The sequence below is a fragment of the Coturnix japonica genome, chromosome 13, assembly GCF_001577835.2.
Source record: "Coturnix japonica isolate 7356 chromosome 13, Coturnix japonica 2.1, whole genome shotgun sequence".
Classification (NCBI taxonomy): Eukaryota; Metazoa; Chordata; class Aves; order Galliformes; family Phasianidae; genus Coturnix; species Coturnix japonica.
Window position 1 is genome coordinate 1,848,409 of NC_029528.1, and position 18,440 is coordinate 1,866,848.

Genomic DNA, 18,440 nt, shown 5'->3' on the forward strand with positions numbered 1-18,440 from the left:
GCTACCCACAGTCTGCTCTCCCTGCTGGCGCCTCTCGGTGGGGTTTCCTTGTTAGCGCACCCCGGGCACTTGGGCTCTGTATGCAATTGCTGTCCCACAGACCCCACAGCTGCCTTGTTTGGAGCTCAGACTCTCAGCCTGCACACCAGGAGCTGCCTCTGTTGCTTTTTGAGAAGAGATTTGAAGCACTTCTTCCCTGCTCTGTTTCTGAGCACTGGAGATGTCTCTGTGTGCAGCCCATGTGCCTGTTGCTCCCATCTATACCACCTCTAGGTGGGGAACCTGCAGAGTGCAAGGCTCCGGGATAAGCTAAAAACTGATTTTCTGCTTTTATGCCCTAAAAACTGGGTCTCTACACACTCGATCATCTTTTTCCACTATGCCATATAAGGATCGGTTAGGAAAATAAAGTCACTCAAGATGTTTTTCCATCTGTAAGCATGATCCTTGTAGGATTTATTCTGCTGACTGCTGAAGAAGAGAGCTCAAGGCACACTGTGGACACCTGATATCAAAACTAAGACGCTGATCTGCTAGTGCAGGATGGTGTTTTTTTTAAGTTAATAGCGTTAACAACGTGTCAAACCACATCTCTGGATCCCAGCTTAGGAATTTATTTTAAACCGAAAGGCAAAATGGTAAAAAAAAGAAGGCTACTTTCCCCATTCCAAGAAGCTGCATCACTGTTTTTGATGGTCCCTCTGCTTTTTGAAGAAGAACCTATTTTGACAGCCACACTTTGTACAACAAATAGGAGCCTTCCCTGGGATGAGCTGCACGCTTTTTGCCGAGCCGTAGGATGCCCTGGGCAATGCTGCCTTTGTTCCCAGCACTCTGCTGGAGGTCGGATCCCTTCTCCAAGCCTGACATCCTCCTTTGTAGCCCTAAAAGGAAAACGCTGGTGACTTTCAAACGAACCCCACGCAAGGAGCAGCTCCTGGGATAAAACTTCTATATACTCGCCAAGCTCAAAACACGAGGATTTCTGATTATTACTTTTTAAAATACAGATAGACCATTAAACACATCCTCCCAAAGCACCCACTGTGCCACCCCCAAGCCTGGCTGGGAGGAGGGGCTGGCAGCGGGCTGGGAGCTCAGCACGTCCCCAGCCATGCTGGGAGCCCTCTGCAGATACAAGCTCTTTTTATCTGTTCACAGCGTTTCCAGAACCAGTGAAGCCTGGCACTGTTTGTATTGAAAAAGAAAAGAATGACAGGCAAAGAAAAACAGTAAGACAGAAGAAAAGGAAAGAAAAATCCAGTGTCTTAGGGTCTGATTGCCAAAGTGTGGCCAATAACTGTCACATTTACATGCTCTGCTCACTCCGAGCAATTCTGTTTCTTGCTCTGTTTTGCTGCAGCTACGTAATTCCTCCTGTTTAGCACTTGTGTATGCTTTGGCAGATAAAATATTGATCAGCCTGCCACGAAACGTAGAGTGCCATTCTGTTTTCATGTCAGAACTCTGTAATGAACTGCATTTATCAAGACCATCCTCTCTGTGAAAGGTCAGCGGTGAATGTGGCTAAACTGTGATGACAGATCATTAATCCAGTTCCCTCAATAATTGCCCTCTTTAAGAATTTTACTGCTGGTTTCTGTGAATTGCAGAGGGATTTTCAGGAGGATCCCTGCCTGATCTGAGCCGAGGCGGATAACACAGCAATGTGGTTAAAACTGAACAAAAACAAAAATCAGCTGATGAAAAGCAGAACTTCCTTTGATGGGAGAACAACCACGACCACAGCTGGCGTGAGTAGCGCTCCACAGAACCCAGTATGGAAGTGGAATGGTCGTTCAGATCCAGGCTAAGCACCAAGCAGGTGAAGACGCACATGCGTAGCTCTATCAAACCTTTTCTGACCTTCTGACCTGCCTATCTCCAAGGAGGGATTCCCCTCCAGACCACCAGCACCACTCAAGACCACCTCCCACCAAAGTGAGCTCCACCAGAGCCAGTTCTCAAAGCCACACTTCACTGCCACCACCACCAAGAGCTGCTGGGAGCAGGGGGCACCACAGGGTCCTTGTGTTTGACAGTTCCCATTTCACCACATTTTATGGCTGTTCCTAAGGCAGTTTGCTAGCACTGGGACAAAATTCAGTGTGGGATATGGGGGCACTGGGCAAAATCAAAGGGATCTGAGAAAGCCTTTTTTCTCCCCCAAGAGACCATCTTTTCGTATGCTTTATTCAGGCTCCATGTGGCATCATTAGAAGCCTCAGAAAAGGGCTAAACTAAAACGTTATGGGATAAAAATCTAGTTATGAGCGTAGCTCCTTAATTCTTGTGCTGTTTACAGCTAAACTGCCTACCAGCAATGGCCCATTTTCATGCATACCAAATGGAAGTGCCTGCATGCCTAAACTGAGCAAATGCTGGCACCTGCAGCACCCGCAGCCCCCCGGTCCATCTGATCTGGCAGAGCGGATGCATACAGGGACAGGAAAATAGAAGGTGACTTCAGTCCTTATAAATCTCAGTTCCTCCAGGCCAATTTTCTGTCGCTATCTTCCTCTCCCTCTGATTGCTCTGTTTTGCACATGTGTGGAGATGCCAAAGGAACTTCCCTCCTGCTTTTCCTGAATGGTTGGAATGAAGGAAAACCCTTCTTTCTCTTCTTGTGAAGGTACATGGACAGACCCCATTCCAAGCGCTCTGCCTGCTAATGAGCAGCTCACTGCATACTGAAAAAGCTGGGTGAAATGCAATGATTGCCTACAACACAGAGACATCTGTGACTCTGGAGCTCCCCCATACACACACACTGATTTTCATGGGCTGGATGCATTGGGTTTGAGCGGAGCCATTTCAGATGAATAAAAATTAACCACATTTTAATCTAACCGGTCACATCAGCCATTTGACTTTTGCTTGTTCAGGGGAATAAACAGCAAGCAGGGCTCTGCAGCAATCATACTGCAGGTAGCTACACTGCAACATCCCTCCAATGCCTGATAATGACACAACAGCATCCTGCTGCCTCTGGAGAGCACCAATCAGCATGACCTCGAGTAGCACTGAGCAGAGAGCGAGCTGAAAGCTTGCAGGCAAAGCTGCTCATGGCACACGCTCTCACTGATGCACTACCTGCCCATCTGCTCCGCTCATAGCTGAGCCCTCCAAGCCTGAGGAGCACCTCCTTTATTCCTGATGTGAATTTACAAGTTAAGTGAAACTCCGTGGAAGTTCCCACCAGGAGGAGCAGATGTTTGACATCATGCACATTTGCAAATGTTAGCAATCCTTCAGCTGCTACTGCTGAAAAAAATCAATTAACAATAAAGGCTGAAACTTACTGCTTATCTTAGGGATATGTTTCAGTTAATAAGATGTACATTTATCAGATATCCGTATATAATTTAATAGCAACCGGGAGCTCACGGAATATAATCACAGAAATGGGATGGGATGGGATATACTAGAAAGTGAAAGCATTTAAAATTAGACATTTATGACCTGGGAGAGCAAAAACTCGCCTCAGCATATATTTATTTCAGCATCTCATTTTACAACAAGAAAAAGCACCCATCTACTGCTCTGTGGGCTTTTAAAACACATTCAGAACTTGTAGTATCCGAACATGAGCTCACCACACTATAGACAAGAACTGTCCCAACCTTACCCCACTCTCTCCCAAACATGAGTATCCATCTTGCCCCCAAACACACAGCAGTGTCCCAAGCCAGGGATTGATAGACATTACAGCAGGGCTGTGCTCTTGGCCCTACAGGACATCGCTCCCAAAGAGGCACTCAGGCAGCATTCCCTAAGACTCACTTGGCACAGAGATGTAACTAACAGCAGTGCTTGAGCTGGGAGAATGCTGCTTTTTAAATGGAGAGAGTTGATCTGGTAGGACGTTAATGTTTGAGGAGCATTCCTTTGCTAACATAGAAGCCAAATTTTCTTAAGCAATTGAAAAAATAACAACCATTAATAAGAATTCTCTGCAGCCTTTTGAAGCACCTGGGGGTAAATTCTATGGCACATGCACTTGGGTCACTGAGTTAGGGCAGTTCAGCTCCCTATAGCAACAGCTGGGCAATCAGCAGCTCCCCCCTCAGACCCCCATCCTGCTGCAGCCTCGAGCAGCCTGAAATTCCCATATGGAAAATCTCAGATATCCTGAAATTCAAACGAAACAAATGGGCTTTTATTAAATAAACGACCGCTTCAGCTGCTGATGCTCTGCACCCTGCTGCTTGACATTTTACAGTCCTCCACCTTATTCTTATTAGAGAAAGCAAAATTGGCCAGATTCCTCTGGGATGTAACCAACACTCACTTTCTTTCAGCTGACTGGCACACCTATCAAATATTTCCAGATAGCAAATGTATTATTTTGAAGCTCTAATAAACCTTTAAAACCCTCTGGCACTCATGTAAATCTTACCAATGCTGCTGTTCTCTGAGACATTTACCTTTCTAACCAACTCACTGGCTCCTCTGTTCAGAACTCCATCACTCTGCATTAGAGACCCAGACACCTGGCTGAGCCCCCACAGTGACCAACCTGTGCATGGGATGAGTGGACAAGGCCCTGCACGACTTCAGGCCGTCCCTGGTGAGGTGTAGAGTCAGCAACTTGGGGAGATCACCAGTTTGGGGCTTTTTTCTTCATTGGGTATTTGTTAAGCAGCTCTCCCAGGGAAGATTCTCTCCCCATAACCACCAGCATTTGGAGGAACAGCTGCTGATGGGACACACTTCCCCACCCTGCACTTGAACCATGAAGTCCCTGAGTTCCTCCTGCTAAGTAATGAAGGACAAGGCGATTACAGGAAGCAGAGTATTTATTATTGTTAAGGATGTGTGTAATGGCCTGATAATGATGTGCTGCGGCTGTTGTTCAGCTTGTCATTAGGAGACCTCTAAGGCAACTCATTAGTAGATCGTAATGTACACCCTCCTAAAGGGCACTATGGCAATTATAAAACACCGACTTCTATGTAGGAAAACGCACAGAAGGAGGGAGAAAATACTTCTGGTGTAAAAATAAAACAGTAAAGAGAAGTATGAAGTTTCAAATAAAGCTCTTAAATGATTCCAGCAAAGATGGATCAAAGGGCAGCATTTACAGCACAATCATACACTGCTCCAGAAAACAAGAACTCAGGAGAGCCTCCTGTGATGGACAGTCATGGTTCACTGCTTAATTATAGGAATTCCTGACTCAGTCAAGTATTAAATCGGATCCGTTCCATGTGGCAAACAGTGCAAAGGAGGACTCTGATTCCTAGCACAGCAACATGGCCCACTGCCTACAGTACTCAACACAGGCACACCATGACCCGTCCACACCAAAGCAGCTGCAGCACTGCATTATGACCTGAGAGCAGCAAAGGGAAAAATACAAATCTATGTACTGAGTTACAATTTCCAACACAACACCATGCTGCTCCTCCTGTCCTCCCCCATTACAGCCCAGAAACAATTAGATTTTTATTTCTACTTAGTTAAACTCAGGCACAAGGAGTAAATACAGCAGATCAAGAAACAGAATGAATAAATAACAGCTCACAAATAAATGGGCTGAATTTCGGGGATGAACACTCCTGTTTCTATATGGGACTTTTTATTTTTTCTCCCTTAAGTGCTGCAATGATAGATGATGAATGGGACAGCATCTGAGCACTGGAAGTGCTCTGCTGCTGACAACGCAAATAACCCTTCTGCGATCCAGGGTACCAATTGTGGAGTAGATCTGCTGGAGGCCTGTCAAGATAACAACATCCCTGCTCTGAACAGTCAGCAGCGGGATTTTTCATTATATGTGTCACTAAAGTACAGAGGGAAGCTTCTTACTGTAAAAATAAGAGGATGAAAACATGTTTTTCCTGAAGATTTTGAACACCAAGAGTGACAGATATTCCAGGGTAAAGCACGAGTGACAAATCGCTGTGTTGTGATCTGCAGAAGCACTGCACTGAGCCTGTGCTGGGAGGGAACGAGCACGGGTTTAGGGCTGGGATGCCAGCAGTGATGGTTCCAGGAAGCTGCCTGCCAGGTGGCAGCAGTTTGGGCCTTCTGTCCTTGTCCCTCAGCTTGTGCTCTGCTCTCCAAGACCCACCAAAGAAAGGGGCTCGGATGAGGATTTCCTCTCCCATGGCAAACCTGCAGTCCTTGCTGCACAGGATGTGGGCACCCCAACAGTACATTGCATTCAGGGCAAGAAAGGAAAGGGAACAGAAGGAAAGGCATTCAAAGCCAGGCTGGATGTGGCTCTGGAGCTGCCTGGTCTGGTGGTTGGCAACCCTGAACATAGCAAGGGGGTTGTAACTGGATGATCATTGTGTGATCCTTTTAAACCCAGGCCATCCTATGGTTCTATGATAGTACATTGCCACACCCTGCCAAAAGGAAGAGCTGAAGCCAGTTACACGAGACTATTCCAAATGCAGTTGCTTTCAAACGTAATTGCCATCTTAATACTTTCCTGCCCAAATGGCACTACAACAAACAGACCTGACTACAGGAGTGAAATTGTTCCATACACCACATCTCTGTTCCACACTTCTAACACTCTGAATTTGAGGCACATGAAATACAGCACAAGTGACAGCTAGTGGATACACCTCCTGTACCTCCCAGCAGCCTGCTGCCCCATGACCTCTCACACCCTCCCCAAGCTGTGTTTGAGCAGCAAAAGGCATCACTGTGCCCTGCTGTGCTCACCAGGATGCTGCTCTGTCCCTGGGGGTGCTGCTGCCTTGCTGTGCTGCACCATGGAGATGCTGCTGGGGTAACGCAAGGTAAGCAAGGCTCGCTAAAAATGTGATGTGATTGAGTTTGATGTAAGAAAGCTCTTCCATTGCAGCACGTTCCATAAGATATGAAGACATATTGATAACAAGGCTACTTCCCCAGTGAAAACTGTTTCTAACCATCTCAGGACTTTGCTAAACTCACCTGCAAGTGTGAAAAACTGTACATTAATGAAAGAGTTCGATTGGTTTATGTGAAGTCCTGCACCAATACTTCTCCCCTCATTTTCAGCAGTGCATGACATTCAGCAGCTCTGGAAGATGGGTGAAGGTTTCTGCTCTATGAGGCACAACAAGGAATGTAACATCATTTAGTAGCAGCAGGGTCAGGCCCTCGGTCACGTTAGGTCGCTCTCACACACCATGCGGTTTTGTGATGCACAATGCAAGATGTATTGGAATAGATTTCAGTTAAACCATTTGCAAAATGAGATAAAGTAAAACAGGGATTCAGCATTTAAGCTCTAATTAAGAATTTAGCCAAAGCACAAAGCAGGCAATGGGCACAAGTGGCACTGCTAGCCCTGATCCTTGCACAGCTACTGCCTATCTTAGAAGCATCTCCAAACCACAGCCAGGCACGTTAAAACTGCACAGACTTTGTAGCCTGCCATATTGTTATCACTTTGCACTTTAAAGCAAATTAAAGGTAACTCTGTTAATGCTGCAATTTCAGGGCAATGGCATTTTCCTCCCATGGGAAAAAAAAGCAGAAGATTCAGCTCATACTGGATAGCTTTGTCTGCATCCAGCTTCACAGAAATAAATTAACCTCTCCCTCTCCCACTGCTGTTTGATATTGTATCTGATAAGCAGTGGGCAGTCCCAGTGCTGGCAATGAGTTCCCATGAAGTAAAGTATCCCCTTGAGTTTTGATATAGTTTTGTTATTTTAAATCTAACAGCAGCTGAACATTTGAAAACTTTCAGGACTGAAATTCTACACTTTTATGCTTCCGAAGCTTGGATATGTGATATTGCAAAATGTTTTGATTTGTGGTCAGTCAAGCAGAAAATGCATCTATGACTGTCAGACACATCTATTTTAAGCCGTGACAAAACATTATATTGCTATCTAACGTAAGGCAGCATCTTGCCATCCTGATGATGCCAGCCCAGAGCCCATCGGCCCAGCTCATACTTCTGAGTTACTGCGAGTGACCCACATAGGAAATGTGATGGTGGCATTCCTGGGGAGATTTGTAGCAGCAGTGTAACCCTGTCACATTTTAAATGAAAGAAATGTAGAAAAGATTGCATACCCAAAGCAATGTGAAAGGGAACAGAAGGTCAGCAGCCACTCAGCCGGGGCTGCCTGCAATGTCTGTAAGGCACTGGCATACAGAGGAACTACAGAAATGCATTCTCACCCAGTCGGTTCTTTGCAAATCACTGTGCCCAGCATTTCTGATCCTGTCTATCTTCCCAGAGAAAACAACCAACATATGTCAAGGCCCCGCACAAACCAGCAAACATCAGCAGGGCAACATTTTTTATGACACTCATTAAATTTTGATCATCCTTCCTGGCCATACACAAAGATTGCTCTTTGGCTAACATCCCCGCTCCCCAGGTCACCATCTTAAACTGTGTTATTTACTGCCTCTGGCTTCCAGTTCACTCACTGAAACTTATCTGCTCATAATCACAATTAGATTACTGCCCAACAGTTCAAGGTCATCCACACATGACCACATTTAATGGCAACCATTTACATTAAGAGGAAGAACGACTCATCCTGCTGTGGAGTAAAACTCTGTGCTCTGTACCAAACAGGTCATGCAACAAAGCCATGGATGGCCACTTCAGCCTTGCAAACTATCACATTATGAACGCATCATACAACAGAAGGGTAAAACTGGTCACTGAGCTCTGTGCCAGGGGATGCCCTGATGCTCCTTCCTTTGGTCTCAGGGAGAGACGAGGTGCCCCAGGCAGCAGGATGAGTGGCATAAGCCCATAGGGAACAGAGGAAGCCTAAATAACCAGCATGGAACCTTTTAAACACTTCTCACTAAGCAAAATGAATCCTCCTCTTTAGATGCCAGATCAGGTTTGTGTTTCGCATTTCGGTCGCTGAGGAAGCATTCACCACTACTGGTTCCCCATGGCTGATTGATGCAAAGTGTTAATGGCCTTATTGATAGAGCTCCATGGGAACCACGTCCCTTCCCCCGCCATCTCCCTCCCACCTGACTCTTCTCCCTTTCCATCCATATGTTCCATTTGTAGGAAGCCTTAAGTATTGAATTCTGCAGGAAACCAGCCCAGAAGGTTTATGGGATGGAGAGCTGGCACAGCCCGATCCTGCTGAGGTACAGCCTCGCTCTGCCACGTGTTACCAGGAATTTTTGTCTTGTGAGCTTTGTGGCATACTGTCATAACTGCTTTCCTAGAGATATTCAAATGTCAAAACAGTTCCCCTGCTTCTATTCATTGAGTTTCAAAAAAAAATTAAGTGTTCATGTCAGACAGGAGAACTCCAGTTTTCTTAAAATGCCTTTTAACCCAGAACGTGAAGCCTGAAATTCATAAAATCGGTGTTAGAGGACAAGGAGACCCTGAAATCCGATTATTTGCCCAGGTTTAATGTATTAACACCTCAAAGGACCTTTACAAAAGGTTTATTGGACAGGGGTATGTTCCAAGAGCATGTGCATCCCATGGAGGGATGTAAGGAAAGGAAAATATTAGTACAAGGACATTTGGCTAATGCCGTATTCCTGGGGACTTCACTTCCCACATGCTCACCCTCTGTGTAGCTGCCAGGAAAGGATGTAATAAAGACCAGAGAAGAACCTGAGACAATACATGAATAGCACAGCTGAAAGTGATGGTAACAGCATATTTAAACAACACCTGGAAGAAGTATTTGCAAGTGGGGAACCTTCAGGCCATAAAGGAATGACTGCAGCCATAGTACTTCCTTTAAGGAGTGAGATGCTACATAACCACAACTGCAGAAGGCTTGAAGAGAAGAATACTGACAGATTACAGCTATTGCTAGGAAAGGACGCCACCAACAGCCTCCTCCATCATCCCACCATGATGGCTCTGCTGTTATAGAGCCTCAAAGCTTATAGAGACTACAATGGTACATACAGAATGGGAACCATCCACAACATAAGGCAAACTCCTTAACACCACTGACCTTTTTGTGGCATTGTTAATGATAACATCAGATGCTATTAACAAAGCTAATCTTCAAGCCCCACGTTCAGCAGCTATTGCACATCTCCACCCCAGTCTAACAGTCATCGAGTAGAAATGAGCTTCACATTATCCAAAACTCAAACCAAGGGCTTTTGGGAGGCAGAGTGGGGAGGAGGGTCTGGGACCAACTTTTAATTGTACATTTTACAAGCCGCTGCTAAACCTCTTCCTAATTACACAACCATGGCCATGAATACTACTGCTCAAAAACCCCACTGCCTGCATCTGTAGGAAAGTCACTCTTCCCCTGGGGAGCAGACATTACCAACATGTCCTCATCTGCATACAAAGTCCTCTCAGCCCACTTCAAATTACGCAGATTGGAAAACACTGTAACAACTGCCTTTATGAGACTTCAGTTGAAGGTTTTCGTGACTACTAAACTTATGAAAATTAAATAAACAGCTGCATCTGTTGCGAGCCTAGGAAATACACTGATCTGCATCAGTAGGAATACTTTTACTCCTTCCAACTTTAGACGTGGAGCTGAATTAAAAGGCCCTCAAACGCAGATTGCAACTCAGACAAGGACATCCAATGACACAATTCCTCTTGCCCATTAAGGGCCAGCAGCTCAGGGGAGCACCAATTTACAACCTACAAACTCAGAAACACTTCAGCCTAAACTCTCCTGGGGCAGCGCACTGCTCAGCAGGGCACGCACACCATGCTGATGGCTTTAGATGACTGCATGCACATGGACACAGAGCTGCAATATGGGTCTGAGCTGCCAGGGCACAGAGGAGCTGTTTGCTGCCTAGTACAGTGCTGGTATGCTTGGTGCTATAAATTGCACCCTCCACTGCAGTAGCTGGCTGCTGTATCCCTAACAGGTGCAAAGCTTCAGATATACACCTGCTTCTGCAGTGAGCATCCTCTGCACATGGAGCTTAAACTCAGAAAAATCAATATTAAAAAAAATAAATCTCTTAGGAATGGAGTAATATTGCAAGTTTGTCCTCTCTTAATCATCATATGGTTTGGGTTGGGAGGGACTTTAAAGACCACCTCGCTCCAAGGAAACCAGGAAAGGAAATATCAATATCTGCTGTGGCAAAAAAAAGGCATCTCAGGAGTCAAAACTGGGACTTCTCAAAACATCCTCTGTACCTGTTTAGCACTAGCTTAGTTTTGTGGGGTTTTTACCCTTTTTCTCTGCAGTCCATATACAGCATTCTTCAGTGGGGTCCATCTCTTCACAGCTCACCCAAGCCTGCAGCTGTGCTCAGTAAGGAGAACTGGCCACACCATCACCTTTCTGGCCTTGAAGCCTGCAATACCAGCCATGACTGCATGTTGGCAGAAAGACTGTTTACATGCAACTCTCATTATGTTAATGCACAGTAGAAAACAAAAACCCTTTCATTAAAATAAGTAATTAAGAGCTCTTTGTAAACACTGGAGGAAAAATAGAACATCATTTTGGAGTCAGAGGTTTTGCTTCTGTGGATCAAAAAGTCTCTCCTTTGGCAACTTCCCAGCACACTCATTCATCAGCTGTTAAAAATATATTGTGAAACCCAAAATGAAATGAATCACATCTAGAACCAGTTTGCACAGGATTCTGTTTTCTAAACAGTGTTAAATTCAAATCTGGGTCTTGAAAAGACAATATCAGCACATTAAATTTGATAGAAAAATGAGAAGTGGCTTTACTCATGTCATGCTTACTGGCTGTATACCATTACCAAAATAGCTGCAATTAGAGCCCTTCAATAACTTAATGGAGCTAAATTTGTGATTTGGATCACGAATTTAAACCTAAATGATAAGTAAATGCAAAGGCAAAGCGCTTCAGTGAGTAACTACCCTGCAGCCAGACAGCAATGCCATGAAGAGGAGTGCTCTGAGCCCAGCCCAGTGACGCCCGCTTGGACCAGATGGGCAACGTGCTGCTCTTCTGGAAAATCTATTGCTTATTGATTCCTCTTTAGTGCACTTATTCAGACATAAACATGCTAGCTTGTAATATCTACCCAACGCAAACAGTTCATCAAGCTGTATTTGTGACTGCAGGTTGTGCTCTATTTATCTCACCTTCAAGCTTCACAGGTGCATAAAACCATCATTTATCTGATACTGAGGGCAGCACAGAAGATCCAGCTCAACGGGGTGAGCTCCATTAGTGTTACCAGTCCTCTTTATGATGCTCAGGTAAGCAAGTGGCAATGCTCCACAACAGGCTAAGTCTCCCCTCTCATCCTCCCCAGCATCACTGAGCAGGCTCAAATGCTGAGGATGAGATTGATACCACAGTGCAGCACTGGGACCTACAGCTGTGCTTGTGCAATGAGTGATGGGGTATTTTTTAGTAACACCAGCCTGCTCCTTTTGTGACTTCCTAACGGGACTGCAACTCCACACATCCCCTCTGAGTACTTGGTTTGGAGCTAGGACTACAGCAAGAAGTACAAGGGAAGCAGCTGATAGCAGCAGCAGTTTTTACATAAAGATCAGGAGCATTTAATCCACCTGTGAAGAAATCTTCAGCAAAGTCTACTATTCTTCCACCATTATTTCAAAATCAACAGCATTTCTTTTATCTGGGCAAAGAATAAGGAGCCATGCAAACATTCACAGCCACCCTTTCTGACCTCCAAAGCCAAGCAGCCATTAAAGGAAATCAGATGCTTTCTTCCAGCATGCTGGCAGTTGGGGAACTGAGCTACCAGAGGGCAAACAGCCACAGCTGACAGCTCTGAACTGACCCATCCTTCTGGAAGGAGGTTGATAGCACAGGTAGAAACAACAACTCTCACATGAAAGTGCAAGGAAGAAGGAGCAATACAAGTAACTACAATAGGATGAAATAACTATTACACCAGGGCCCACACCATTCAAATGAATGGTGTATGAGTGAAGCAGATGATATCCTCCTTACAGATGGGCAATTTCTTCATTAAAACAAGCAAAGATGATACCTTCACTGTCAGAGACAGTGACACATTCCCTCGCAGCACAGAAAGCCAACTGTAGCCCGGGCTGCTCCAACAGCTACTCCAAACGTGCTACAGAGGACAGGCAATCACCAATACCACTCTACAAAAGGCATTCAGTTTTTGCAAACGGTGTTTAAATTACCCACAATATCAGGAAGGTGTTTAGGACTACCCTACCTCTGGCCATTGAGAAGCTCCACCATGAGGTCTCAGCAACCTGAGTCCCGCCGAGTCAGCACTGAGACTACTGCCTCAAAGCTGATGCTTGAGCTGGTTTCTTCCCTGGCAAAGTATTCAGACAAGAAGCATGAAGGATATGCATGTGTTTAGTTTCCATATCAGCATGTCATTACCCTGTGAGCACAAGGAGCCAGCTACTGCTTTGTTTTTCATTTAATCCAGAGCTCCCATCAATAGCCCGATCTATCTGCAGAACCAGAAGGTAGCGGAGGGTCGGCCAGGGCCAGCACTGCACCTCTCCCATTGATTAATCTATTCATGGGATTTGGAAGGGAAAGTCATGCAGATGGAGCAGAAAAAGCATGTCTGTGGTTTAGTTAGAAAGCTGTTATTTTGTAAATGGCTGCAACACCAAAAGGCAAAAGCAAACCTTACTTGATCAAAGAACCAAAAGCAGTGCTACCACGGCCATTAGCTCTGTATTTGAGATCTCAATGTATTCACAACAGCCTATCATTCTCACAGGGATTACACGGGTAGACTTTAGGTTTGCAAAATTTGGGATACTCAAGAGGTATCTTACTTAAAAATAAATCAGATTTAAGATCTTCCCAGAACTTCCCATTCACCAAATGCAGCCACAGGTCAGCACTGCTTTGCTCAAGGAACCCTCACTTTGCTATGAACAAGAACGCTGGCACTGTTGGGTTGGGAGCTATGCTGGACAAGTGCTAATGGTGCAGTGTTTCAAAGACAAATTAGGGTCTTCCACCTGGCAACCCTGTAACCGGTGTATCTTACAGCACACAGAGCATCAAAAAAGCTTTAATTTTACTCAGCTTCAACACTTGTATTCCAAGAATGCATGTTTCTTTAATAAAACTAGCTTCATGCAAAATGGATGATAATTACTTGAGGGGCATTTTGCCTCCTTTTCTGAATGCTAATGTTGTGTTTCCTGGTTTAAACAACTAAGGCAGCTCAAGGCAGAATACAGCTAGAGATAAGGAGCCATTCCGAGCATACCCTGAATTTTCAATGTAGTATTTTAATTAATATATGAATAGTAATTCTGTTCAAAGCTTTTAAAAATAAAACGATAGCTGTTTATTAACAAGGTGATTGTGTTACAAATAAAAATATCACCAGACTTCTGACATTATGCATGAATTTCACCAAATAAAACCCATGTCTGAAAGGAAGAAAGTTGTCAAATTCTCCCGCTGTCACCAAACTTCTTACAAAGTCAAGGCTGCATCAAGTGCTCTACAATAAAACCTTTCTGAAGCACTGTTTTGCTAATAAAGGCAACACTGAAATAGTACCCTCTGTGTGTAAATGAAGAGGCAAAGCTCTACAAGGTAAGATTCTCCTTTCTTCTTAAAAACCATTGAAAGTCACTTCTGAGACACCTTTCCATTCTGATTCCACAATGAACCATGGCGAGCCAACCTGCCCCAAGCACAGCTCCGGCACTAAGAGGCACAGATAGTTCTGGGCCTCATGATTCTTTGACCCCAGACAAATTAAGAGTTGCATTATAACAGAATTCTGTTTGGAGACAGCAAACAAAAGCCATGCCTTACATTTGGCTAAATGAAATCATGGAAGGTGATGTATCAGCAGTTGGGATGGTGATAAAAAGACCACAATGGAGACATATGGTGCAGACAGTCCATGCAGGAGCTCACACTCTGCTGCCAATGTCCCTGCCCACTGGGGCTGCTTTGCTTGCCAATGCTGAGAGCTACTTTACTAATGCTGCCACTCTGGGGTTATTACACTTCAAAGACACGATGACAAGACTCAAGTAAAACAGCCTGCAAGCCCTGCCCACCAATATAAATGCGTTTAACTTAAAGACATAGTTGTATTGATCCCGCAGCAGCTTTCTCTCTGACATTAGCAGGAGCTTTACGCTTGTCTCACAGGGACCAGAGCATCATCTGTGCCCTTTTCATTTGGATAGGCCTTTATTCAATTAGACTCATGAGTCCGGGAACAACCTTTCTCATTTTGTAATATGCTGAAAGCAGAGCATTTGATCTGACGCAGTCTGAATGTTCTCCTAAGCAGAGCAGCAGGTAGGAATTACGTCTTAATTGCAGTATCTCTCCTCAACACACAGCAAGACAAATCCTTCTTACCAAAAGGTTTATTTTTGTTGGCTGTCTTGAGACGGCTCATTATAAGCGATCACCAGATGTCACCAATTCTTCATAAGCATACAATGGAAAGAACATATTTCCTGCAAAAATCCCTTGCAACTGTCAGCTGAAGTGCAACAAGAGATTCAAATGTACCATTCCTGAGTACTTTAAGCTGCAGTGTATTATCCCTTGCTCTATCAATTATCTAAGACACACCTACTGAAATATGAAAGTTGCATTCTTATTGCTCCTACACTCACAAGCCCTTGTGAAGAGAATCACAGAATGGCCCGGGTTGAAAAGGCCCACGATGCTCATCCAGTTCCAACCCCCTGCTATGTGCAGGGTCACCAACCAGCAGCCCAGGCTGCCCAGAGCCAAATCCAGCCTGGCCTTGAATGCCTGCAGGGATGGGGCATCCACAGCCTCCTTGGGCAACCTGTTCCAGTGCGTCACCACCCTCTGGGTGAAAAACTTCTTCCTAAGATCCAACCTAAACCTCCCCCCTCCTCCTGTCTCAGTTTAAAACCATTCCCCCTTCTCCTATCACTATCAACGCTCATAAACAGACTTGCTTCCTCCTGCTTATACACCCCTATTAAATATTGGAAGGCCACAGTGAGGTCTCCCCAAAGTCCTATTCCACCCCAGCCTCCAAGAGGACCAAGAGTTGCCCAGCCCAGGGCTGGTGCTCAGCACTGTGCAGCCCCCAGCAGCCAAACCCAGCAGTCCCCAAGCTGCCATGTTTCGAGTCAGCAAAGCAGAATGGCAGCTGAAATGTGGCCGTGTTCTTCCATGTCAATTTAAAGGAAATGTTTAAAAGTAGGATCAAAAGCCAACAACAAACAAGCTTGTTACCTAGAGCCATGTGTTTCACCAGGGGAATTCCTTGGGATGACAGCATCTAGCTGAAGGTTGTACCCTGCAAACCTCCAGTGTGAGCTGAGCTCAGCAGACCCAGAACCTGCAGTTCTCCCATCACAAGAGGCTGAAGTGTTCTCTGTGAGGCAGCAGACTGGGGGGTACTTTCAACTCCTAATTTCCACAGGCAAATTCAATCAAGGAGACTTCCTAAGGTAAATGATACGCTACAGTTGCCATAATGCTTTCCCCATTTTCAGTAGACTCTATCTCAAATCAAATTTGGTCACTTTGTTCTCATTATCAACACAGTGAAGTGTTTGAATGACTGTCATCCAAAATATATTAGACCGTATCTCTCTCATCCTTCACACACAGGTATGCAATCCGGTGCTCTGAGCATCTAATCTACTTTTTACCTCTGGGCTGCTTCAAGAGAAAAATATTCTGTGCACAATCTGTGTATTGCTACTTGCAGATCTGTCAGTTATATTTATTTTACAAGCAGTTTAAGGCACGATGTGAACTGAATTGATGGAAAGATTTTACAACAAGCTACCAGCACTGTAAGAAGCACACAGCACCAATGTGCTCCCCCCATCCTCACTGATTCCCACTCCCAGTGCCCACAGTGAGAGCAGCCATGGCTCCAGCTGCCCCCTTCCAACATGCAGCCCCTTGCTTTGCTTATAAGGCATGCCTAGAGTATGCATGCACAGGTACAAGATACACCAGTTTGAGCTGAGAAAGCATTCATGCATCTGCAAAATTTAGGAATCACTATTAGTGACTGTGATTTCCTTTTGACCAAACTCCCCCGAGATGCTTGGGCTCCTGCCAAATAATTCCACTTCTGCAGAGGCTGATTTGGGATAAGCCTCCATCATCAATTGGCAAAGCTTCGTTGTCATGCTGAGGCTTACAGAGGAATTATCACCACCTGCCTGAGCTCACAGTGAGGGTTGCATCAATTCCACTGCGCATCTCCCCTCCTCCCCTTGCAGCCTTAGGACCAAACACACTTGGTCTCACTACAGCTTTGCTGCCAGCCTCAGCACCCTGTACTCCCACCCCAAACACAGGGAAAACACTTGGCAAATTGCTTTAGCTTAGGCTGTGACCCACGGACACTATTTTATGGTAACAACTGGATCTGAGAAGAATGAGAAAGACTGCTTTCAGCTGTGGGATGTGAGCAATTAAACCAGAATCCATTAAAATGACAAGGCATTAGATAGAGTGCATGACCCTGTAAAGTTACTTTGTATTAGAAATATATTCGGCTACTTCTACATGTGAACCTGGTCTGATGATAAAGATTTATCTGCTTAATATTATGGGATTTCTGCAGCCATGACCGTTAAAAGCAGCTACTTATAAATGTAAATTTGAGAACAAGACCCAAACACGCTTTACACAAATGCACATATTTGCACTTCATCCCACAAGTTACATTTACATTCACTTTTTCGTCTATTTATTGCAGTGCAATTTGCAAAAGCGCTGACAATTAAGCCTTAATCCAGCCACAATAAAAACGCAAAAGCATTTATATAAAAAGCAAAGAAAATTAAATCATGACTTCAACTAAAGTTGTAGTAGGCCCCAAAAGCCCAAGAACCGTGAAAATCCTTCCTCGTTATGGCACATAAAAGCATATTCATTCATAATGCCTCACCCCCCACTGACTCCATAGTGCACTTAAACTTCATGATCATAACCAGCACCTGCAAAACTTACAAAGGTTCTATATAAAGCCTAGGGTGCCATCAGTGGCAAAGAAAACCAGCATTATATCACAGAATCATTAAGGCTGGAAAAGACCTCAGTGATCATCAAGCACATCCAAGCAACCCACCATGCCCACTCACAGAATCACATTGCATTTTGCCTATGTTACCATCATTTCCTACCTGAAAAGTCTGCACAGAGCAGGTGTGAGGCCATAGTATTTAAGGATGTCCCCAACAGATGGCAGAAATGTGGGAAAACTGCCAGTGTTTGCAGAAGCTGGAGAGCAAAGCTTTGGAAAGCTCTTTGGAAGCTATTAGCATCTTCATTTGCAACTGCTGCATACAGAAATCGCACAAAGGGTGCAATAAAGGCACAAGCCTTGTGAGCAAACTTTTTAACTCATGGAGGAAAGTGTTTGGTTAAGGCAATAAATAAGACATGTTGAGCAGCGATTTTTGCAGGGTTAACTTGATGCAAGCGCTTCTGTACTCACTGGTATAAAACCAATTCTCAATTCTGTTTTATGCTCTTTAAACATTTTATTTTGTTTTAAAATGACAGACTTGATTACCAAGATATTAAATTACAGAGATG

General features: G+C 44.7%; 1 protein-coding gene across 6 annotated transcripts in view; it reads right to left on the reverse strand.

Annotated features, from left to right (window-relative positions):
- FSTL4 (follistatin like 4) overlaps nt 1-18,440 on the reverse strand; it is a 182,254-nt gene that overhangs the window by 95,654 nt on the left and 68,160 nt on the right. The window lies entirely within an intron of this gene.